At 37.6% G+C, this 26,267-nt stretch overlaps 1 protein-coding gene across 1 annotated transcript in view; it reads right to left on the reverse strand.

The window, feature by feature from the left end:
* Positions 1 to 640: 640 nt before the first annotated feature.
* The window catches only part of LOC143912425 (uncharacterized), a 539,484-nt gene continuing 513,857 nt past the window's right edge, over positions 641 to 26,267 (reverse strand). Inside the window, exon 2 of the mRNA XM_077431700.1 lies at positions 641 to 706. The gene's annotated coding sequence lies outside the window, so the exon portion shown is untranslated. The remainder of the gene's footprint in view (positions 707 to 26,267) is intronic.

Raw genomic sequence — 26,267 nt, forward strand, 5'->3', positions numbered from 1 at the left:
TATTATTTAGTGAGATATTGGACGTTGTCTTTGCGGACGCATCAAAAACTACACGATATTTAGTGGTAAGGCTAGACTCCTTAACCACGACGTGATGAGGTAAATAACAATGAACCTCATGTGCCTCCGGAGGTTCACACTCTGACATATGTCCTAAATTTATGTACTCTTCTAAAACTTTATTGTATTCCATTTTTAAATTATTATTGGCTAAAAAACGTCTTTCCAAAGTTTTGTGTCTTTTCTCCGCAATGTGCAATGAACTTCCTAATACTACCGGGGAATTTTTATATGGTAAAGCTACACAAAATCTACCGTTTTTATCTCGTGATGTGTGTGCTTGGAAATGTTCCTCACATCTTTTCTCCTCAAGAGATTGATGTTTTACCATAGGAACCTGGTCTATCATCCAAAAGTTTTGAATGTGACTGTCTAATTGACTTAAGCCTATGTGGCTCTCAGTGGCGGACTGGCCATACAAGCGTACATGCCCGATGGCATGTGGGCCCCACTATCCGTTAGAAAATATGGGCCCTCAGTAAAATTAAATAACTTTTTAACTATTTCACGTGTGTAAAAATTTATAGGATATTGCACTTTGGGACCTAGAGTTTGGGTATTTCAACAAAACAAATTTCTTACGATATACACAAACAACTAATACCTGCTTTAACAGCCCAAGGATCGGTTAACTTTTTTTATTAGGCTCGAAATGTAAGTTTCAACATTTGCGTGGGCCCTTTTACCGGGCCCATTTCCAACCTCAAGGTTATGTAATATTTCCAACCTATGTAACAACTACCTAATGAAATAAAAATGGGAATAAACAAATTTCCGTGAATAATATAAACTGAACTGCTTAAAACAATTTTGATAGGACGATTCATCATCAACCAGCGATTTAAATTTACTTCATACATACTTTCAAAATAATATTTGATTATACTTCGACGATATAGTAAGATTTAAATACACAATTTTAAACAGTTTCCGAATATAAAATCTATTCCTAATCTAGACACATCCATGTATATAGAAACATAGGATAGGGGCCCCTCCCCAAAATTTCGATTTTCGATTAACATAAATTGAAAATATTATGCATTTTTTGTTTTCAGGGACGTAATTTGGGGGGGGCACTCGCCCCCCTAAATTAAGGAATAGGCGAATTTAGAAAATATTATGAATTTAATGATTAATGAGATACTATGGATCTATGAATGCTGCGTTTATTTCTTATATTATGTTACTTTTGTGTAACTAATAAAATAATCGCTGCTATGTGCTTTGAAAAAAAAAAGATTTTATTATTTTGAAGCAAATATATTTTGGTTTTTAAGTGGTATGCCTTGGGTAACATTCTTGGAAATTGTTCGTCCCATTGAGCGAATCGTTAGAAAGTTCGCCTTTACTTTATTGTGATACATTTTGATGGTCGACTTTTGTTAACCATTTTGCGACCATGTGAAAATTTTTGGAAAAAAATTTTATTTATTTTTATATTGTATATTTTTATACTTATTTTTTTCATATTGTATATTTTCCATTTTTATTCCGATATAAAAAAGATTTTTTGAAAAAAAATTCAATTTGACCAATCTTTGCCTGCCCCCCCCCCCAAGAAAAAGCTGAAATGACGTCCCTGATTGTTTTCTACCGAAAGTAAAAGCCGCTTTTATGGCGCATTCTTTTATGATGCATTCTATTTACCTAGGACAAGGATTAAAACGAAATATACAATGTAATTTATGGATCTATTTTGCTTTTGCCATTTTTCTTGTACCTAAATTTGTTTATTCCCATTTTTGAAAATTTTATTTATTTTTTGCCCTTGATTTTTAGCGGGATGGAAAGAAGAAAATTTTGTTATATGGGGGGGGGGGACAAATTTTTTTAACCCTGGGTGGGGCCCCCTTTGACTCCTGGCATGCACTGATTTCAGTCCCAGTCCGCCACTGGTGGCTCTTCCCTGGAGCATTATTTACTTCGGGATATGGACCAACTATTGTCCATCCGAATTCGGTATCCTTTAAGATAGGCATACCTTTTCCTAACTGGATGGTTCCTGCTTTCATAGCATGAACGCAAATCTCGGCGCCGAGCAATAAATCGATTGGCGTCGGTTTATTCCAAAGGGGATCTGATAACTTGATTCCCGCTGGTATTGAAATTAACTGTTGATCCAGTTTCACAGTTGGAATTTCGCCAGTAATTTCTGGTAATACCAAACACAACACTTTGGTTGAGTAATTAGTGGTTGAAGACCTTATGGTCACCTTGGTGATGTGACGAATGCTACTTTCTTGATTAGCGATACCTACAATTTTTTGAGAGATTTTCTCTAATTTGAAGTTATTCTTCTTAGCGAAAGATGTGGTAACATAGTTGACTTGTGAGCCGGAATCTAATAATGTGCGACCCTTAACGACCGTTCCATTGGCCGTTATAATGTCTACTTGTACCGTCGGTAAAATTATCTCCCTTTGAGAGAAATGAGTAGAATGAGCATTAATTGACTTCCTTCCCGTATTATTGGAACTAAATGTATCGTCCTGATGCAACAAAGTGTGATGGTTTTGTTTGCACCTTAAGCAATTATAGTTAGACTTGCAATTTGTTATCTTATGCGATGAATTTAAACATTTAAAACACATGTTATTAGATTTAACGAATTCATTTCTTTCCAAACTGGATTTTGCTTTGAATTTATCACATTTGCCTATGAAATGATTATTTCGACAGAATGCGCATGCGTTTACCTTACTTGATGGGTTTTTGTTCGCGACATGAGTTCTCATGATTCTTTGACGACTATGAGGGAATTCCTTCACCGTAGTTACAGATGCAGTAGATTGTAATACATTACATCTATTCTGCAAGAATGTCTCTAAACTTTCATATGGTGGCATTTCTCTGCTAACCAGCGATATTTCCCAGTCTCTTACTAGATTAAAAGGTAATTTCCTTAGAACTAAACATGTTACCCAAGGATCTAAAATTTCTCTCGCGTAACCCAACGATTCAATGTTTTTAATACACACTGTTACCTGATTCAATAGATTTCTCAATTCGATATGTGATTCTCTTGTGATTAATTTTAAGTCACAAAGTGAGTTAATCCTAGTTTTGAGATTAAGTCTTGGTAAATTATATTGCTTGTCTAAAATACTCCAAGCTATTTCGTAATTGTCTGAGCTAATATCTAAACCTGATACAGCTGCCAAAGCGGGACCGATTAAGGATTGATGCAAATATTGCAATTTCGTGACATTCGAATATTCCGTTTTGTTTCCTATTATATTCTTAAAAGCTTGTTGAAACGATTGCCATTCAGATGGATCTCCCTGAAATGTGGGAATGGTTAACGTCGGTAACTTATCTCTAGCAAATTTAATTGTTGCTTGCTCTACCTTCAGTTTACCATCTTGAATGGATTGTCTCTCTAATGCTGCTTTAAGATTTTGAATTGTCATTGTGATTATGTAGAACTCTTCGTCTATTTGATCCGCCTGCTCTATATCTGTGAGGTTGTCTAAGTACTCATAATGGAGTTTTTGGAGATAGTCGTATGCTTTTTCAATAAATTGATACTGTCCTTCATTTATTTCGGAGATTCTGTCTATTTTCTCCTGTAGTCTTTTAAACGCGCCCGAATACCTTAATTCTATTGACGTCATTGTAACTTCTACTTTATTTTCTTTCGCTAATGTTTTTATCGATTGAGTCTGACTTCGAGTCTGATGTATTCTAGAGCTTGACCTGTCTCTAATAGGTTCTACGTCCCTAGTTGGATTTCGACCTTTATGCGACTGGGAAGTCGAAGCTTCTATTTCCTCGTTTTCAGCACTTGACATTTGTTTCAGAAAGTTGCACTATTTCGTCTCATAAATACAGTTATTCTCTACTATAGCTGTCAATTGAACTATTCGTAGAGATAAGGTAATAATATTCAATAATTAACCGTGATTTAAACCACTTTGGGGCTACAAGTCTTGTGATTTATTTTAAATCACCACTGTTTCATCACACATTATGAAACAAAGAGATCTACCGATGTATGAATATACCGGTATGTACTTGATTTAATCCACTTTGGGGCTACAAGTCTTGTGATTTATTTTAAATCACCACTGTTTCATCACACATTATGAAACAAAGAGATCTACCGATGTATGAATATACCGGTACGTACTTGGCTTAAGCCACTTTGGGGCTACAAGTGTAATTCCACATTTATCGTGGAGGGGGGGGGGGGGGAGGATGTTTCTACACACATTAAGAAACAAATAGAACTACCGATGTATGAATATACCGGTACGTACTTGGTTTAAGCCACTTTGGGGCTACAAGTGTAATTCCACATTTATCGTGGAGGGGGGGGGGAGGGTGTTTCTACACACATTAAGAAACAAATAGATCTACCGATGTATGAATATACCGGTATGTACTTGCTTTAAACCACTTTGGGGCTACAAGTATAATTCCCCACGTGCTTTGCTAATTTTACACTACATCTGATTTTACACTTTTAATACGAAATTCGATGCGACCGATGAAACATTCCTTCGTAGCGCGATATTATTTTATACAATCGCGTTAATTAATTGTTATACTTTAAAACATATTTTAAAAACTGACCTACCCACATGATTGCCTTTTGAACAGATTGCCTGAGATTGAATACATTCACTTACTTGAATATCCTTTACGATGTTTATGTGATCGTTCCGATAATTTTGGATTACCTCTGTGTCCCATGCGTCTTTGTAGGTTATGTTTTTATTTATATATTTTCTGCGTCAATCACGCGGTCACGTACCTCTGTACATCAATCAATATATTGCTGAAATAGAAGCAAACATTTTATTAGTATTGGAAAGGTATGGATAGTAACAAAGGAACGATACCGATTTCTTAATTGACATCCATTTTTTCTCGACCACGTTTTTTCCTAATGGTTTGTCCATTTGGTGTTGTGGCCTAGGTTACTGGTGTCCGGTTCGAAATGACCATCATGGAAAAGACTTCGATAATGGTTTGATGTAGTTTATTGAAATGTAAAATCTGCACGTGGATATGGGCCAGCGGAGCGTACGAGAACACAAGTTGTCCGTACGCCGTCTGCTCGCTGACTGCCTCGACCGTCGCGTGCTTCCGCTTGGGCCGACACTAATGCCAACTCGTCAATAATGCCAATCGACAATCAGTTAATAAGACTGTTTGCCACACGTCATTATAAAAGTCGGAACACTTACCATCACAAAAATGAAAGAATTGGACATTGCAAAAATATCCACAAAACGTGCTTACCTCACCAAACCTAGCCCAAACTAACCTAACCATCACCGAAATCAAAGAATTAGACATTGCAAAAATATACACAAAACGTGCTTACCTCACCAAACCTAACCCAACCTAACCTAACCATCTCCGAAATCAAAGAATTTGACAATGCAAAAATATCCACAAAACGTGCTAACCTCACCAAACCTAACCCAACCTAACCTAACCATCACCGAAATCAAAGAATTCGACATTGCCAAAATATCCACAAAACGTGCTAACCTCACAAAACCTAGCCCAACCTAACCTCATTTTCACCGAAATCAAAGAATTAGACATTGCAAAAGTATACACAACACGTACTTCTTTCACGAAACCTAACCCAACCTAACCTTAACATCACCGAAATCGAAGAATTCGACATTGCAAAAATATCCACAAAACGTGCTTACCTCAACAAACCTAACCCAACCTATCCATACCATTACCGAAATGAAAGAATTGGACATTGCAAAAATATACACAAATCGTGCTAGCTTCACGAAACCCAACCCAACCACACCTAACCATCACCGAAATCAAAGAATTTGACAATGCAAAAATATTCACAAAACTTGCTTACCTCACCAAACCTAACCCAACCTAACCTAACCATCACCGAAATCAAAGAATAAGACATTGCAAAAATATACACAAAACGTGCTTACCTCACCAAACCTAACCCAACCTAACCTAACCATCACCGAAATCAAAGAATTTGACAATGCAAAAATGTCCACAAAACGTGCTAACCTCACCAAACCTAACCCAACCTAACCTAACCATCACCGAAATCAAAGAATTCGACATTGCCAAAATATCCACAAAAAGTGCTTACATCACAAAACCTAGCCCAACCTAACCGCATTTTCACCGAAATCAAAGAATTAGACATTGCAAAAGTATACACAAAACGTACTTACTTCACGAAACCTAACCCAACCTAACCTTAACATCACCGAAATCGAAGAATTCGACATTGCAAAGATATCCACAAAACGTGCTTACCTCACCAAACCTAACCCAACCTATCCATACCATCACCGAAATGAAAGAATTGGACATTGCAAAAATATACCCAAATCGTGCTAGCTTCACGAAACCCAACCCAACCAAACCTAACCATCACCGAAATCAAAGAATTTGACAATGCAAAAATATCCACAAAACTTGCTTACCTCACCAAACCTAACCCAAACTAAGCTAAACATCATCGAAATCGAAGAATTCGACATTAAAAAAATATCCACAAAACGTGCTCACCTCATTAAACCTAAACCAACCTAACCTAACCATCACCGAAATCAAAGAATTCAACATTGCAAAAATATCCACAAAACGTGCTGATCTCACCAAACCTAACCCAGAATTATCAAATAATTAGACATTGCGAAAATCAAAGAATTAGACATTGCAAAAATATACACAAAACGTGCTTACCTCACCAAACCTAACCCAACCTAACCTAACCATCACCGAAATCAAAGAATTCGACATTGCCAAAATATCCACAAAACGTGCTTACCTCACGAAACCCAACCGAACCAAACCTAACCATCACCGAAATCAAAGAATTCGACAATGCAAAAATATCCACAAAACTTGCTTACCTCACCAAACCTAACCCAAACTAACCTAAACATCACCGAAATCGAAGAATTCGACATTGCAAAAATATCCACAAAACGTGCTTACCTCACCAAACCTAATCCAACCTTACCTAACCATCACCGAAATCAAAGAATTCAACATTGCAAAAATATCCACAAAACGTGCTGATCTCACCAAACCTAACCCAGAATTATCAAATAATTAGACATTGCGAAAAAATACACAAAACGTGCTAACTTCACGAAACCTAACCCAACCTAACCCAACCATCACCGGAATCAAAGAATTTGACAATGCAAAAATATCCACAAAACTTGCTTACCTCACCAAACCTAGCCCAAACTAACGTAAACATCATCGAAATCAAAGAATCTGACAATGCAAAAATATCCACAAAACGAGCTTATCTCACCAAACCTAACCCAGAATTATCAAAGAATTAGACATTGCGAAAAAATACACAAAACGTGCTAACTTAACGAAACCTAACCCAACCTAACCCAACCATCACCGAAATCAAAGAATCTGACAATGCAAAAACATCCACAAAACTTGCTTATCTCACCAAAACTAAGCCAACCTAACCTTACCATCACAAAAATGAAAGAATTGGACATTGCAAAAATATCCACAAAACGTGCCAACCTCACCAAACCTAACCCAAACTAACCTAACCTTTACCGAAATCAAAGAATTAGACATTGCAAAAATATACACAAAACGTGCTAACTTCACCAAACCTAACCCAACCAAACCTAACCATCACCGAAATCAAAGAATTAGACATTGCAAAAATTTACACAAAACGTACTTACTTCACGAAACTTAACCCAACCTAACCTTACCATCACCGAAATGAAAGAATTGGACATTGCAAAAATATACACAAATCGTGGTAGCTTCACGAAACCCAACCCAACCTAAGCTAACCATCACCGAAATCAAAGAATTTGACAATGCAAAAATATCCACAAATCTTGCTCACCTCACCAAACCTAACCCAACCTAACCTAACCATCACCGAAATCAAAGAATAAGACATTGCAAAAATATACACAAAACGTGCTAACCTCACCAAACCTAACCCAACCTAACCTAAACATCAACGAAATCAAAGAATTTGACATTGCAAAAATATCCACAAAACTTGCTTACCTCACCAAAACTAAGCCAACCTAACCTTACAATCACAAAAATAAAAGAATTGGACATTGCAAAAATATCCACAAAACGTGCTTACCTCACCAAACCTAACCCAAACTAACCTAACCATCACCGAAATCAAAGAATTAGACATTGCAAAAATATACACAAAACGTGCTTACCTCACCAAACCTTACCCAACCTAACCTAACCATCACCGAAATCAAAGAATTAGACATTGCAAAAATATACACAAAACGTGCTAACCTCACCGAACCTAACCCAACCTAACCTAACCATCACCGAAATCAAAGAATTCGACATTGCCAAAATATCCACAAAACGTGCTTACCTCACGAAACCCAACCGAACCAAACCTAACTATCACCGAAATCAAAGAATTCGACAATGCAAAAATATCCACAAAACTTGCTAACCTCACCAAACCTAACCCAAACTAACCTAAACATCACCGAAATCGAAGAATTCGACATTGCAAAAATATCCACAAAACGTGCTTACCTCACCAAACCTAATCCAACCTAACCTAACCATCACCGAAATCAAAGAATTCAACATTGCAAAAATATCCACAAAACGTGCTGATCTCACCAAACCTAACCCAGAATTATCAAATAATTAGACATTCCAAAAAAATACACAAAACGTGCTAACCTCACGAAACCTAACCCAACCTAACCCAACCATCACCGAAATCAAAGAATTTGACAATGCAAAAATATCCACAAAACTTGCTTACCTCACCAAACCTAGCCCAAACTAACCTAACCATCACCGAAATCAAAGAATTCAACATTGCAAAAATATCCACAAAACGTGCTGATCTCACCAAACCTAACCCAGAATTATCAAATAATTAGACATTGCGAAAAAATACACAAAACGTGCTAACTTCACGAAACCTAACACAACCTAACCCAACCATCACCGAAATCAAAGAATCTGACAATGCAAAAACATCCACAAAACTTGCTTATCTTACCAAAACTAAGCCAACCTAACCTTACCATCACAAAAATGAAAGAATTGGACATTGCAAAAATATCCACAAAACGTGCTAACCTCACCAAACCTAACCCAAACTAACCTAACCTTTACCGAAATCAAAGAATTAGACATTGCAAAAATATACACAAAACGTGCTAACTACACCAAACCTAACCCAACCAAACCTAACCATCACCGAAATCAAAGAATTAGACATTGCAAAAATTTACACAAAACGTACTTACTTCACGAAACTTAACCCAACCTAACCTTACCATCACCGAAATGAAAGAATTGGACATTGCAAAAATATACACAAATCGTGCTAGCTTCACGAAACCCAACCCAACCTAAGCTAACCATCACCGAAATCAAAGAATTTGACAATGCAAAAATATCCACAAATCTTGCTCACCTCACCAAACCTAACCCAAACTAACCTAAACATCATCGAAATCGAAGAATTCGACATTGTTAAAATATCCACAAAACGTGCTTACCTCACCAAACATAACCCAACTTAACCTTACTATCACCGAAATAAAAGAATTCGACATTGCCAAAATATCCACAAAACGTGCTAACCTCACAAAACCTAGCCCAACCTAACATAATTTTCACCGAAATCAAAGAATGAGACATTGCAAAAATATCCACAAAACGTGCTTACCTCACCAAACCTAATCCAACCTAACCTAACCATCACCGAAATCAAAGAATTTGACAATGCAAAAATATCCACAAAACTTGCTAACCTCACCAAACCTAACCCAACCTAACCTAACCATCACCGAAATCAAAGAATTCGACATTGCCAAAATATCCACAAAACGTGCTAACCTCACAAAACCTAGCCCAACCTAACCTAATTTTCACCGAAATCAAAGAATTAGACATTGCAAAAATATACACAAAACGTACTAACTTCACGAAACCTAACCCAACCTAACCTAAACATCACCGAAATCGAAGAATTCGACATTGCAAAAATATCCACAAAACGTGCTTACCTCACCAAACCTGACCCAACCTAACCTAACCATCACCGAAATCAAAGAATCTGAAAATGCAAAAATATCCACAAAACGTGCTAACCTCACCAAACCTAACCCAAACTAACCTTAACATCATCGAAATCGAAGTATTCGACATTGTAAAAATATCCACAAAACGTGCTTACCTCACCAAACATAACCCAACTTAACCTAACTATCACCGAAATCAAAGAATTCGACATTGCCAAAATATCCACAAAACGTGCTTACCTCACGAAACCTAAACCAACCTTACCTAATATCACCGAAATCAAAGAATTTGACATTGCCAAAATATCCACAAAACGTGCTTACCTCACAAAACCTAGCCCAACCTAACATAATTTTCACCGAAATCCACAAAACGTGCTTACCTCACCATACTAATCCAACCTAACCTAACCATCACCGAAATCAAAGAATTAGACATTGCAAAAATATACACGAAACGTGCTAACCTCACCAAACCTAACCCAACCTAACCTAACCATCACCGAAATCAAAGAATTCGACATTGCCAAAATATCCACAAAACGTGCTAACCTCACAAAACCTAGCCCAACCTAACCTAATTTTCACCGAAATCAAAGAATTAGACATTGCAAAAATATACACAAAACGTACTTACTTCACGAAACCTACCCCAACCTAACCTTAACATCACCGAAATCAAAGAAATCGACATTGCGAAAATATCCACAAAACGTGCTTACCTCACCAAACCTAATCCAACCTAACCTAACCATCACCGAAATCAAAGAATTCTACATTGCAAAAATATCCACAAAACGAGCTAACCTCACCAAACCTAACCCAAATTAACCTAACCATCACCGAAATCAAAGAATTTGACAATGCAAAAACATCCACAAAACGTGCTAACCTCACCAAACCTAACCCAACCTAACCTAACCATCACCGAAATCAAAGAATTTGACAATGCAAAAACATCCACAAAACGTGCTATTCTCACCAAACCTAACCCAACCTAACCTAACCATCACCGAAATCAAAGAATTCGACATTGCCAAAATATCCACAAAACGTGCTAACCTCACAAAACCTAGCCCAACCTAACCTCATTTTCACCGAAATCAAAGAATGAGACATTGCAAAAGTATACACAAAACGTACTTACTTCACGAAACCTAACCCAACCTAACCCAACCATCACCGAAATCAAAGAATTCGACATTGCAAAAATATCAACATAACGTGCTTACCTCACCAAACCTAATCCAACCTAACCAAACCATCACCGAAATCAAAGAATTCAACATTGCAAAAATATCCACAAAACGTGCTAACCTCACCAAACCTAACCCAAATTAACCTAACCATCACCGAAATCAAAGAATTAGACATTGCAAAAATATACACAAAACGTGCTAACCTCACCAAACCTAACCCAACCTAACCTAACCATCACCGAAATCAAAGAATTTGACAATGCAAAAACATCCACAAAACGTGCTATTCTCACCAAACCTAACCCAACCTAACCTAACCATCACCGAAATCAAAGAATTCGACATTGCCAAAATATCCACAAAAAGTGCTTACATCACAAAACCTAGCCCAACCTCACCTCATTTTCACCGAAATCAAAGAATTAGACATTGCAAAAGTATACACAAAACGTACTTACTTCACGAAACCTAACCCAACCTTACCTTAACATCACCGAAATCAAAGAATTCGACATTGCAAAAATATCCACAAAACGTGCTTACCTCACCAAACCTAACCCAACCTATCCATACCCTCACCGAAATGATAGAATTGGACATTGCAAAAAAATACACAAATCGTGCTAGCTTCACGAAACCCAACCCAACCAAACCTTACCATCACCGAAATCAAAGAATTTGACAATGCAAAAATATCCACAAAACGTGCTTACCTCACCAAACCTAACCCAAACTCACCTAACCATCACCGAAATCAAAGAATTAGACATTGCAAAAATATACACAAAACGTGCTTACATCACCAAACCTAACCCAACCTAACCTAACCATCACCGAAATCAAAGAATTTGACAATGCAAAAATGTCCACAAAACGTGCTAACCTCACCAAACCTAACCCAACCTAACCTAACCATCACCGAAATCAAAGAATTCGACATTGCCAAAATATCCACAAAAAGTGCTTACATCACAAAACCTAGCCCAACATAACCTCATTTTCACCGAAATCAAAGAATTAGACATTGCAAAAGTATACACAAAACGTACTTACTTCACGAAACCTAACCCAACCTAACCTTAACATCACCGAAATCGAAGAATTCGACATTGCAAAAATATCCACAAAACGTGCTTACCTCACCAAACCTAACCCAACCTATCCATACCATCACCGAAATGAAAGAATTGGACATTGCAAAAATATACACAAATCGTGCTAGCTTCACGAAACCCAACCCAACCAATCCTAACCATCACCGAAATCAAAGAATTTGACAATGCAAAAATATCCACAAAACTTGCTTACCTCACCAAACCTAACCCAAACTAAGCTAAACATCATCGAAATCGAAGAATTCGACATTAAAAAAATATCCACAAAACGTGCTTACCTCATTAAACCTAAACCAACCTAACCTAACTATCACCGAAATCAAAGAATTAGACATTGCAAAAATATCCACAAAACGTGCTTACCTCACCAAACCTAACCCAACCTAACCTAACCATCACCGAAATCAAAGAATCTGACAATCTTGCGAAAAAATACACAAAACGTGCTAACTTCACGAAACCTAACCCAACCTAACCCAACTATCACCGAAATCAAAGAATTTGACAATGCAAAAACATCCACAAAACTTGCTTACCTCACCAAACCTAACCCAAACTAACCTAAACATCATCGAAATCAAAGAATTCGACATTAAAAAAATATTCACAAAACGTGTTTACCTCATTAAACCTAAACCAACATAACCTAACTATCACCGAAATCAAAGAATTAGACATTGCGAAAAAATACACAAAACGTGCTAACTGCACGAAACCTAACCCAACCTAACCCAACTATCACCGAAATCAAAGAATTTGACAATGCAAAAACATCCACAAAACTTGCTTATCTCACCAAAACTAAGCCAACCTAACCTTACCATCACAAAAATGAAAGAATTGGACATTGCAAAAATATCCACAAAACGTGCTAACCTCACCAAACCTAACCCAAACTAACCTAGCCATCACCGAAATCAAAGAATTTGACAATGCAAAAATATCCACAAAACGTGCTTACCTCACCAAACCTAACCCAACCTAACCTAACCATCACCGAAATCAAAGAATTAGACATTGCAAAAATATACACAAAACGTGCTAACCTCACCAAACCTAACCCAACCTAACCTAACCATCACCGAAATCAAAGAATTCGACATTGCCAAAATATCCACAAAACGTGCTAACCTCACAAAACCTAGCCCAACCTAACCTCATTTTCACCGAAATCAAAGAATTAGACATTGCAAAAGTATACACAAAACGTGCTTACCTCACCAAACCTAACCCAACCTATCCATACCATTACCGAAATGAAAGAATTGGACATTGCAAAAATATACACAAAACGTGCTAACCTCACCAAACCTAACCCAACCTAACCTAACCATCACCGAAATCAAAGAATTAGACATTGCAAAAATATACACAAAACGTACTAACTTCACGAAACCTAACCCAACCTAACCTAACCATCACCGAAATCAAAGAATCTGACAATGCAAAAATATCCACAAAACTTGCTTACCTCACCAAACCTAACCCAAACTAACGTAAACATCACCAAAATCGAAGAATTCGACATTGCAAAAATATCCGCAAAACGTGCTTACCTCACCAAACCTAACCCAACCTAACCATACCATCACCGAAATGAAAAAATTGGACATTGCAAAAATATACACAAATCGTGCTAGCTTCACGAAACCCAACCCAACCTAAGCTAACCATCACCGAAATCAAAGAATTTGACAATGCAAAAATATCCAAAAAACTTGCTTACCTCACCAAACCTAACCCAACCTAACCTAACCATCTCCGAAATCAAAGAATTTGACAATGCAAAAATATCCACAAAACGTGCTAACCTCACCAAACCTAACCCAACCTAACCTAACCATCACCGAAATCAAAGAATTCGACATTGCCAAAATATCCACAAAACGTGCTTACCTCACAAAACCTAGCCCAACCTAACCTCATTTTCACCGAAATCAAAGAATTAGACATTGCAAAAGTATACACAAAACGTACTTACTTCACGAAACCTAACCCAACCTAACCTTAACATCACCGAAATCGAAGAATTCGACATTGCAAAAATATCCACAAAACGTGCTTACCTCACCAAACCTAACCCAACCTATCCATACCATTACCGAAATGAAAGAATTGGACATTGCAAAAATATACACAAATCGTGCTAGCTTCACGAAACCCAACCCAACCAAACCTAACCATCACCGAAATCAAAGAATTTGACAATGCAAAAATATTCACAAAACTTGCTTACCTCACTAAACCTAACCCAACCTAACCTAACCATCACCGAAATGAAGGAATAAGACATTGCAAAAATATACACACAACGTGCTTACCTCACCAAACCTAACCCAACCTAACCTAACCATCACCGAAATCAACAAATTTGACAATGCAAAAATATCCACAAAACTTGCTTACCTCACCAAACCTAACCCAAACTAAGCTAAACATCATCGAAATCGAAGAATTCGACATAAAAAAAATATCCACAAAACGTGCTCACCTCATTAAACCTAAACCAACCTAACCTAACTATCACCGAAATCAAAGAATTAGACTTTGCGAAAAAATACACAAAACGTGCTAACTTTACGAAACCTAACCCAACCTAACCCAACTATCTCCGAAATCAAAGAATTTGACAATGCAAAAACATCCACAAAACTTGCTTATCTCACCAAAACTAAGCCAACCTAACCTTACCATCACAAAAATGAAAGAATTGGACATTGCAAAAATATCCACAAAACGTGCTTACCTCACCAAACCTAACCCAACCTATCCATACCATTACCGAAATGAAAGAATTGGACATTGCAAAAATATACACAAATCGTGCTAGCTTCACGAAACCCAACCCAACCAAACCTAACCATCACCGAAATCAAAGAATTTGACAATGCAAAAATATTCACAAAACTTGCTTACCTCACCAAACCTAACCCAACCTAACCTAACCATCACCGAAATGAAGGAATAAGACATTGCAAAAATATACACACAACGTGCTTACCTCACCAAACCTAACCCAACCTAACCTAACCATCACCGAAATCAACGAATTTGACAATGCAAAAATATCCACAAAACTTGCTTACCTCACCAAACCTAACCCAAACTAAACTAAACATCATCGAAATCGAAAAGTTCGACATAAAAAAAATATCCACAAAACGTGCTCACCTCATTAAACCTAAACCAACCTAACCTAACTATCACCGAAATCAAAGAATTAGACTTTGCGAAAATATACACAAAACGTACTAACTTCACGAAACCTAACCCAACCTAAACTAACCATCACCGAAATCAAAGAATCTGACAATGCAAAAATATCCACAAAACTTGCTAACCTCACCAAACCTAACCCAAACTAACGTAAACATCACCAAAATCGAAGAAATCGACATTGCAAAAATATCCGCAGAACGTGCTTACCTCACCAAACCTAACCCAACCTAACCATACCATCAGCGAAATGAAAAAATTGGACATTGCAAAAATATACACAATATGTGCTAGCTTCACGAAACCCAACCCAACCTAAGCTAACCATCACCGAAATCAAAGAATTTGACAATGCAAAAATATCCACAAAACTTGCTTACCTCACCAAACCTAACCTAAAATAACCTAAACATCATCGAAATCGAAGAATTCGACATTAAAAAAATATTCACAAATCGTGTTTACCTCATTAAACCTAAACCAAACTAACCTAACTATCACCGAAATCAAAGAAGTAGACATTGCGAAAAAATACACAAAACGTGCTAACTTCACGAAACCTTACCCAACCTAACCCAACTATCACCGAAATCAAAGAATTTGACAATGCAAAAAAATCCACAAAACTTGCTTACCTCACCAAACCTAACCCAAACTAACCTAAACATCATCGAAATGGAAGAATTCGACATTAAAAAAATATTCACAAAACGTGTTTACCTCATTAAACCTAAACCAACCTAACCTAACTATCACCGAAATCAAAGACTTAGACATTGCGAAAAAATACACAAAACGTGCTAACTTCACGAAACCTAACCCAACCTAACCCAACTATCACCGAAATCAAAAAATTTGACAATGCAAAAACATCCACAAAACTTGCTTATCTCACCGAAACTAAGCCAACCTAACCTTACCATCACAAAAATGAAAGAATTGGACATTGCAAAAATATCCACAAAACGTGCTTACCTCACCAAACCTAACCCAAACTAACCTAACCATCACCGAAATCAAAGAATTAGACATTGCAAAAATATACACAAAACGTGCTAACTTCACCAAACCTAACCCAACCAAACCTAACCATCACCGAAATCAAAGAATTAGACATTGCAAAAATTTACACAAAACGTACTTACTTCACGAAACTTAACCCAACCTAACCTTACCATCACCGAAATGAAAGAATTGGACATTGCAAAAATATACACAAATCGTGCTAGCTTCACGAAACCCAACCCAACCTAAGCTAACCATCACCGAAATCAAAGAATTTGACAATGCAAAAATATCCACAAATCTTGCTCACCTCACCAAACCTAACCCAACCTAACCTAACCATCACCGAAATCAAAGAATAAGACATTGCAAAAATATACACAAAACGTGCTTACCTCACCAAACCTAACCCAGCCTAACCTAAACATCAACGAAATCAAAGAATTTGACATTGCAAAAATATCCACAAAACTTGCTTACCTCACCAAAACTAAGCCAACCTAACCTTACAATCACAAAAATGAAAGAATTGGACATTGCAAAAATATCCACAAAACGTGCTTACCTCACCAAACCTAACCCAAACTAACCTAACCATCACCGAAATCAAAGAATTAGACATTGCAAAAATATACACAAAACGTGCTTACCTCACCAAACCTTACCCAACCTAACCTAACCATCACCGAAATCAAAGAATTCGACATTGCCAAAATATCCACAAAACGTGCTTACCTCACGAAACCCAACCGAACCAAACCTAACCATCACCGAAATCAAAGAATTCGACAATGCAAAAATATCCACAAAACTTGCTAACCTCACCAAACCTAACCCAAACTAACCTAAACATCACCGAAATCGAAGAATTCGACATTGCAAAAATATCCACAAAACGTGCTTACCTCACCAAACCTAATCCAACCTAACCTAACCATCACCGAAATCAAAGAATTCAACATTGCAAAAATATCCACAAAACGTGCTGATCTCACCAAACCTAACCCAGAATTATCAAATAATTAGACATTCCAAAAAAATACACAAAACGTGCTAACTTCACGAAACCTAACCCAACCTAACCCAACCATCACCGAAATCAAAGAATCTGACAATGCAAAAACATCCACAAAACTTGCTTATCTTACCAAAACTAAGCCAACCTAACCTTACCATCACAAAAATGAAAGAATTGGACATTGCAAAAATATCCACAAAACGTGCTAACCTCACCAAACCTAACCCAAACTAACCTAACCTTTACCGAAATCAAAGAATTAGACATTGCAAAAATATACACAAAACGTGCTAACTACACCAAATCTAACCCAACCAAACCTAACCATCACCGAAATCAAAGAATTGGACATTGCGAAAATATCCACAAAACGTGCTTACCTTACAATACCTAAACCAACCTAACCTAATCATCACCGAAGTCAGAGAATTCGACATTGCCAAAATATCCACAAAGAGTTCTTATCCTACCAAACCTCACTTATCTGAACCTAACCATCACCGAAATCAAAGAATTGGACAATAATAAAATATCCACAAAACGTGCTTACCTCACAATACCTAACCCAACTTAACCTAACCATCACTGAAGTCAGAGAATTCAACATTGCCAAAATATCCACAAAAAGTTCATACCCCACCAAACCTCACCCATCTGAACCAAACCATCACTGAAATCGAAGAAATGGACATTGCCAAAATATCCACAAAACGTGCTTACCTCACTATACCTTATCCAACCTAACCTAACCATCACCGAAGTCAGAGAATTCGACATTGCCAAAATATCCACAAAAAGTTCTTATCCTACAAAACCTCACCCATCTGAACCTAACCATCACCGAAATCAAAGAATTGGACATTGATAAATAATCCACAAAACGTGCTTACCTCACAATACCTAACCCAACCTAACCTAACCATCACCGAAGTCAGAGAATTCGACATTGCCAAAATCTCCACAAAAAGTTCTTATCCTACAAAACCTCACCCATCTGAACCTAACCATCACCGAAATCAAAAAATTGGACATTGATAAATAATCCACAAAACGTGCTTACCTCACAATACCTAACCCAACCTAACCTCACCATCACCGAAGTCAGAGAATTCGACATTGCCAAAATATCCACAAAAAGTTCTTATCCTACCAAACCTCACCCATCTGAACCTAACCATCACCGAAATCGAAGAAATGGACATTGCCAAAATATCCACAAAACGTGCTTACCTCACAATACCTAACCTAACCTAACCTAACCATCACCGAAGTCAGAGAATTCGACATTGCCAAAATATCCACAAAAAGTTCTTATCCTACAAAACCTCACCCATCTGAACCTAACCATCACCGAAATCAAAGAATTGGATATTGATAAATAATCCACAAAACGTGTTTACCTCACAATACCTAACCCAACCTAACCTAACCATCACCGAAGTCAGAGAATTCGACATTGCCAAAATATCCACAAACAGTTCTTGTCCTACCAAACCTCACCCATCTGAACCTAACCATCACCGAAATCAAAGAATTGGACATAGCGAAAATATCCACAAAACGTGCTTACCTCACAATACCTAACCCAACCTAACCTAACCATCACCGAAGTCAGAGAATTCGACATTGCCAAAATATCCACAAAAAGTTCTTATCCTACCAAACCTCACCCATCTGAACCTAACCATCACCGAAATCAAAGAATTAGGCTTGACAAAATATCCACAAAACGTGCTTACCTCACAGTACCTAACTTAACCTAACCTAACCATCACCGAAGTCAGAGAATTCGACAATGCCAAAATATCCACAAAAAGTTCTTATCCTACCAAACCTCACCCATCTGAACCTTACCATCACCGAAATTAAAGAATTAGGCTTGCCAAAATATCCACAAAACGTGCTTACCTCACAATACTTAACCCTACCTAACCTTACCATCACCGAAAACAGAGAATTCGACATTGCCAAAATATCCACAAAAAGTTCTTATCCTACCAAACCTCACCAATCTGAATCTAACCATCACCGAAATCAAAGAATTAGACAATGATAAAATATCCACAAAACGTGCTTACTTCACAATACCTAACCCAACCTAACCTAAACATCACCGAAGTCAGAGAATTCGACATTGCCAAAATATCCACAAAAAGTTCTTATCCTACCAAACCTCACCCATCTGAACCTAACCATCACCGAAATCAAAGAATTAGACATTGCCAAAATATCCACAAAACGTACTTACCTCACAATACCTAACCCAACCTAACCTAACCATCACCAAAGTCAGAGAATTCGACAATGCCAAAATATCCACAAAAAGTTCTTATCCTACCAAACCTCACCCATCTAAACCTAACCATCACCGAAATCAAAGAATTAGGCTTGACAAAATATCCACAAAACGTGCTTACCTCACAATACCTAACCCAACCTAACCTAACCATCACCGAAGTCAGAGAATTCGACAATGCCAAAATATCCACAAAAAGTTCTTATCCTACCAAACCTCACCCATCTGAACCTAACCATCACCGAAATCAAAGAATTAGGCTAAACAAAATATCCACAAAACGTGCTTACCTCACAATACCTAACCCAACATAACCTTACCATCACCGAAGTCAGAGAATTCGACATTGCCAAAATATCCACAAAAAGTTCTTATCCTACAAAACCTCACCCATCTGAACCTAACCATCACCGAAATCAAAGAATTGGATATTGATAAATAATCCACAAAACGTGTTTACCTCACAATACCTAACCCAACCTAACCTAACCATCACCGAAGTCAGAGAATTCGACAATGCCAAAATATCCACAAAAAGTTCTTATCCTACCAAACCTCACCCATCTGAACCTAACCATCACCGAAATTAAAGAATTAGGCTTGCCAAAATATCCACAAAACGTGCTTACCTCACAATACTTAACCCTACCTAACCTTACCATCACCGAAAACAGAGAATTCGACATTGCCAAAATATCCACAAAAAGTTCTTATCCTACCAAACCTCACTTATCTGAATCTAACCATCACCGAAATCAAAGAATTAGACAATGATAAAATATCCACAAAACGTGCTTACTTCACAATACCTAACCCAACCTAACCTAACCATCACCGAAGTCAGAGAATTCGACAATGCCAAAATATCCACAAAAAGTTCTTATCCTACCAAACCTCACCCATCTGAACCTAACCATCACCGAAATCAAAGAATTAGGCTTGACAAAATATCCACAAAACGTGCTTACCTCACAATACCTAACCCAACCTAACCTAACCATCACCGAAGTTAGAGAATTCGACATTGCCAAAATATCCACAAAAAGTTCTTATCCTACAAAACCTCACCCATCTGAACCTAACCATCACCGAAATCAAAGAATTGGACATAGCAAAAATATCCACAAAACGTGCTTACCTCACAATACCTAACCCAATCTAAGCTAACCATCACCGAAGTCAGAGAATTTGACATTGCCAAAATATCCACAAAAAGTTCTTATACTACCAAACCTCACCCATATGAACCTAACCTTCACCGAAATCAAAGAATTCGACATTGCCAAATTATCCACAAAACGTGCTTACCTCACAATACCAAACCTAACCTAACCTAACCATCACCGAAGTCAGAGAATTCAACATTGCCAAAATATCCACAAAAAGTTCATACCGCACCAAACCTCGCTCATCTGAACCTAACCATCACCGAAATCGAAGAAATGGACATTGCCAAAATATCCACAAAACGTGCTTACCTCACAATACCTAACCCAACCTAACCTAACCATCACCGAAGTCAGAGAATTCGACATTGCCAAAATATCCACAAAAAGTTCTTATCCTACCAAACCTCACCCATCTGAACCTAACCATCACCGAAATCAAAGAATTGGACATAGCAAAAATATCCACAAAACGTGCTTACCTCACAATACCTAACCCAATCTAAGCTAACCATCACCGAAGTCAGAGAATTTGACATTGCCAAAATATCCACAAAAAGTTCTTATACTACCAAACCTCACCCATATGAACCTAACCTTCACCGAAATCAAAGAAATCGACATTGCCAAATTATCCACAAAACGTGCTTACCTCACAATACCAAACCTAACCTAACCTAACCATCACCGAAGTCAGAGAATTCAACATTGCCAAAATATCCACAAAAAGTTCATACCCCACCAAACCTCGCTCATCTGAACCTAACCATCACCGAAATCGAAGAAATGGACATTGCCAAAATATCCACAAAACGTGCTTACCTCACAATACCTAACCCAACCTAACTTAACCATCACCGAAGTCAGAGAATTCGACATTGCCAAAATATCCACAAAAAGTTCTTATCCTACAAAACCTCACCCATCTGAACCTAACCATCACCGAAATCAAAGAATTGGACATAGCAAAAATATCCACAAAACGTGCTTACCTCACAATACCTAACCCAATCTAAGCTAACCATCACCGAAGTCAGAGAATTTGACATTGCCAAAATATCCACAAAAAGTTCTTATACTACCAAACCTCACCCATATGAACCTAACCTTCACCGAAATCAAAGAATTCGACATTGCCAAATTATCCACAAAACGTGCTTACCTCACAATACCAAACCTAACCTAACCTAACCATCACCGAAGTCAGAGAATTCAACATTGCCAAAATATCCACAAAAAGTTCATACCGCACCAAACCTCGCTCATCTGAACCTAACCATCACCGAAATCGAAGAAATGGACATTGCCAAAATATCCACAAAACGTGCTTACCTCACAATACCTAACCCAACCTAACCTAACCATCACCGAAGTCAGAGAATTCGACATTGCCAAAATATCCACAAAAAGTTCTTATCCTACCAAACCTCACCCATCTGAACCTAACCATCACCGAAATCAAAGAATTGGACATAGCAAAAATATCCACAAAACGTGCTTACCTCACAATACCTAACCCAATCTAAGCTAACCATCACCGAAGTCAGAGAATTTGACATTGCCAAAATATCCACAAAAAGTTCTTATACTACCAAACCTCACCCATATGAACCTAACCTTCACCGAAATCAAAGAAATCGACATTGCCAAATTATCCACAAAACGTGCTTACCTCACAATACCAAACCTAACCTAACCTAACCATCACCGAAGTCAGAGAATTCAACATTGCCAAAATATCCACAAAAAGTTCATACCCCACCAAACCTCGCTCATCTGAACCTAACCATCACCGAAATCGAAGAAATGGACATTGCCAAAATATCCACAAAACGTGCTTACCTCACAATACCTAACCCAACCTAACTTAACCATCACCGAAGTCAGAGAATTCGACATTGCCAAAATATCCACAAAAAGTTCTTATCCTACAAAACCTCACCCATCTGAACCTAACCATCACCGAAATCAAAGAATTGGATATTGATAAATAATCCACAAAACGTGTTTACCTCACAATACCTAACCCAACCTAACCTAACCATCACCGAAGTCAGAGAATTCGACATTGCCAAAATATCCACAAACAGTTCTTGTCCTACCAAACCTCACCCATCTGAACCTAACCATCACCGAAATCAAAGAATTGGACATAGCGAAAATATCCACAAAACGTGCTTACCTCACAATACCTAACCCAACCTAACCTAACCATCACCGAAGTCAGAGAATTCGACATTGCCAAAATATCCACAAAAAGTTCTTATCCTACCAAACCTCACCCATCTGAACCTAACCATCACCGAAATCAAAGAATTAGGCTTGACAAAATATCCACAAAACGTGCTTACCTCACAATACCTAACCCAACCTAACCTAACCATCACCGAAGTCAGAGAAATCGATATTGCCAAAATATCCACAAAAAGTTCTTATCCTACCAAACCTCACCCATCTGAGCCTAACCATCAACGAAATTAAAGAATTAGACATTGCCAAAATATCTACAAAACATGCTTACCTCACAGTACCTAACTTAACCTAACCTAACCATCACCGAAGTCAGAGAATTCGACAATGCCAAAATATCCACAAAAAGTTCTTATCCTACCAATCCTCACCCATCTGAACCTAACCATCACCGAAATTAAAGAATTAGGCTTGCCAAAATATCCACAAAACGTGCTTACCTCACAATACTTAACCCTACCTAACCTTACCATCACCGAAAACAGAGAATTCGACATTGCCAAAATATCCACAAAAAGTTCTTATCCTACCAAACCTCACCAATCTGAATCTAACCATCACCGAAATCAAAGAATTAGACAATGATAAAATATCCACAAAACGTGCTTACTTCACAATACCTAACCCAACCTAACCTAAACATCACCGAAGTCAGAGAATTCGACATTGCCAAAATATCCACAAAAAGTTCTTATCCTACCAAACCTCACCCATCTCAACCTAACCATCACCGAAATCAAAGAATTAGGCTTGACAAAATATCCACAAAACGTGCTTACCTCACAATACCTAACCCAACCTAACCTAACCATCACCGAAGTCAGAGAATTCGACAATGCCAAAATATCCACAAAAAGTTCTTATCCTACCAAACCTCACCCATCTGAACCTAACCATCACCGAAATCAAAGAATTAGGCTTAACAAAATATCCACAAAACGTGCTTACCTCACAATACCTAACCCAACATAACCTTACCATCACCGAAGTCAGAGAATTCGACATTGCCAAAATATCCACAAAAAGTTCTTATCCTACAAAACCTCACCCATCTGAACCTTACCATCACCGAAATCAAAGAATTGGATATTGATAAATAATCCACAAAACGTGTTTACCTCACAATACCTAACCCAACCTAACCTAACCATCACCGAAGTCAGAGAATTCGACAATGCCAAAATATCCACAAAAAGTTCTTATCCTACCAAACCTCACCCATCTGAACCTAACCATCACCGAAATTAAAGAATTAGGCTTGCCAAAATATCCACAAAACGTGCTTACCTCACAATACTTAACCCTACCTAACCTTACCATCACCGAAAACAGAGAATTCGACATTGCCAAAATATCCACAAAAAGTTCTTATCCTACCAAACCTCACTTATCTGAATCTAACCATCACCGAAATCAAAGAATTAGACAATGATAAAATATCCACAAAACGTGCTTACTTCACAATACCTAACCCAACCTAACCTAAACATCACCGAAGTCAGAGAATTCGACATTGCCAAAATATCCACAAAAAGTTCTTATCCTACCAAACCTCACCCATCTGAACCTAACCATCACCGAAATCAAAGAATTAGACATTGCCAAAATATCCACAAAACGTACTTACCTCACAATACCTAACCCAACCTAACCTAACCATCACCAAAGTCAGAGAATCCAACAATGCCAAAATATCCAAAAAAAATTAATACCCCACCAAACCTAAGCATCTGAACCTAACCATCACCGAAATCGAATTAATGGACATTGCCAAAATATCCACAAAACGAGCTTTCCTCACTATACTTTATCCAACCTAACCTAACCATCACCGAAGTCAGAGAATTCGACATTGCCAAAATATCCACAAAAAGTTCTTATCCTACCAAACCTCACCAATCTGAGCCTAACCATCAACGAAATTAAAGAATTAGACATTGCCAAAATATCTACAAAACATGCTTACCTCACAGTACCTAACCCAACCTAACCTAACCATCACCGAAGTCAGAGAATTCGACAATGCCAAAATATCCACAAAAAGTTCTTATCCTACCAAACCTCACCCATCTAAACCTAACCATCACCGAAATCAAAGAATTAGGCTTGACAAAATATCCACAAAACGTGCTTACCTCACAATACCTAACCCAACCTAACCTAACCATCACCGAAGTCAGAGAATTCGACAATGCCAAAATATCCACAAAAAGTTCTTATCCTACCAAACCTCACCCATCTGAACCTAACCATCACCGAAATCAAAGAATTAGGCTTGACAAAATATCCACAAAACGTGCTTACCTCACAATACCTAACCCAACCTAACCTAACCATCACCGAAGTCAGAGAATTCGACATTGCCAAAATATCCACAAAAAGTTCTTATCCTACAAAACCTCACCCATCTGAACCTTACCATCACCGAAATCAAAGAATTGGACATAGCAAAAATATCCACAAAACGTGCTTACCTCACAATACCTAACCCAATCTAAGCTAACCATCACCGAAGTCAGAGAATTTGACATTGCCAAAATATCCACAAAAAGTTCTTATCCTACCAAACCTCACCCATATGAACCTAACCTTCACCGAAATCAAAGAATTCGACATTGCCAAAATATCCACAAAACGTGCTTACCTCACAATACAAACCCTAACCTAATCTAACCATCACCGAAGTCAGAGAATTCGACATTGCCAAAATATCCACAAAAAGTTCTTATCCTACCAAACCTCACCCATCTGAACCTAACCATCACCGAAATCAAAGAATTAGGCTTGACAAAATATCCACAAAACGTGCTTACCTCACAATACCTAACCCAACCTAACCTAACCATCACCGAAGTCAGAGAATTCGACATTGCCAAAATATCCACAAAAAGTT

This window comes from Arctopsyche grandis, chromosome 5, assembly GCF_051622035.1.
Source record: "Arctopsyche grandis isolate Sample6627 chromosome 5, ASM5162203v2, whole genome shotgun sequence".
NCBI lineage: Eukaryota > Metazoa > Arthropoda > Insecta > Trichoptera > Hydropsychidae > Arctopsyche > Arctopsyche grandis.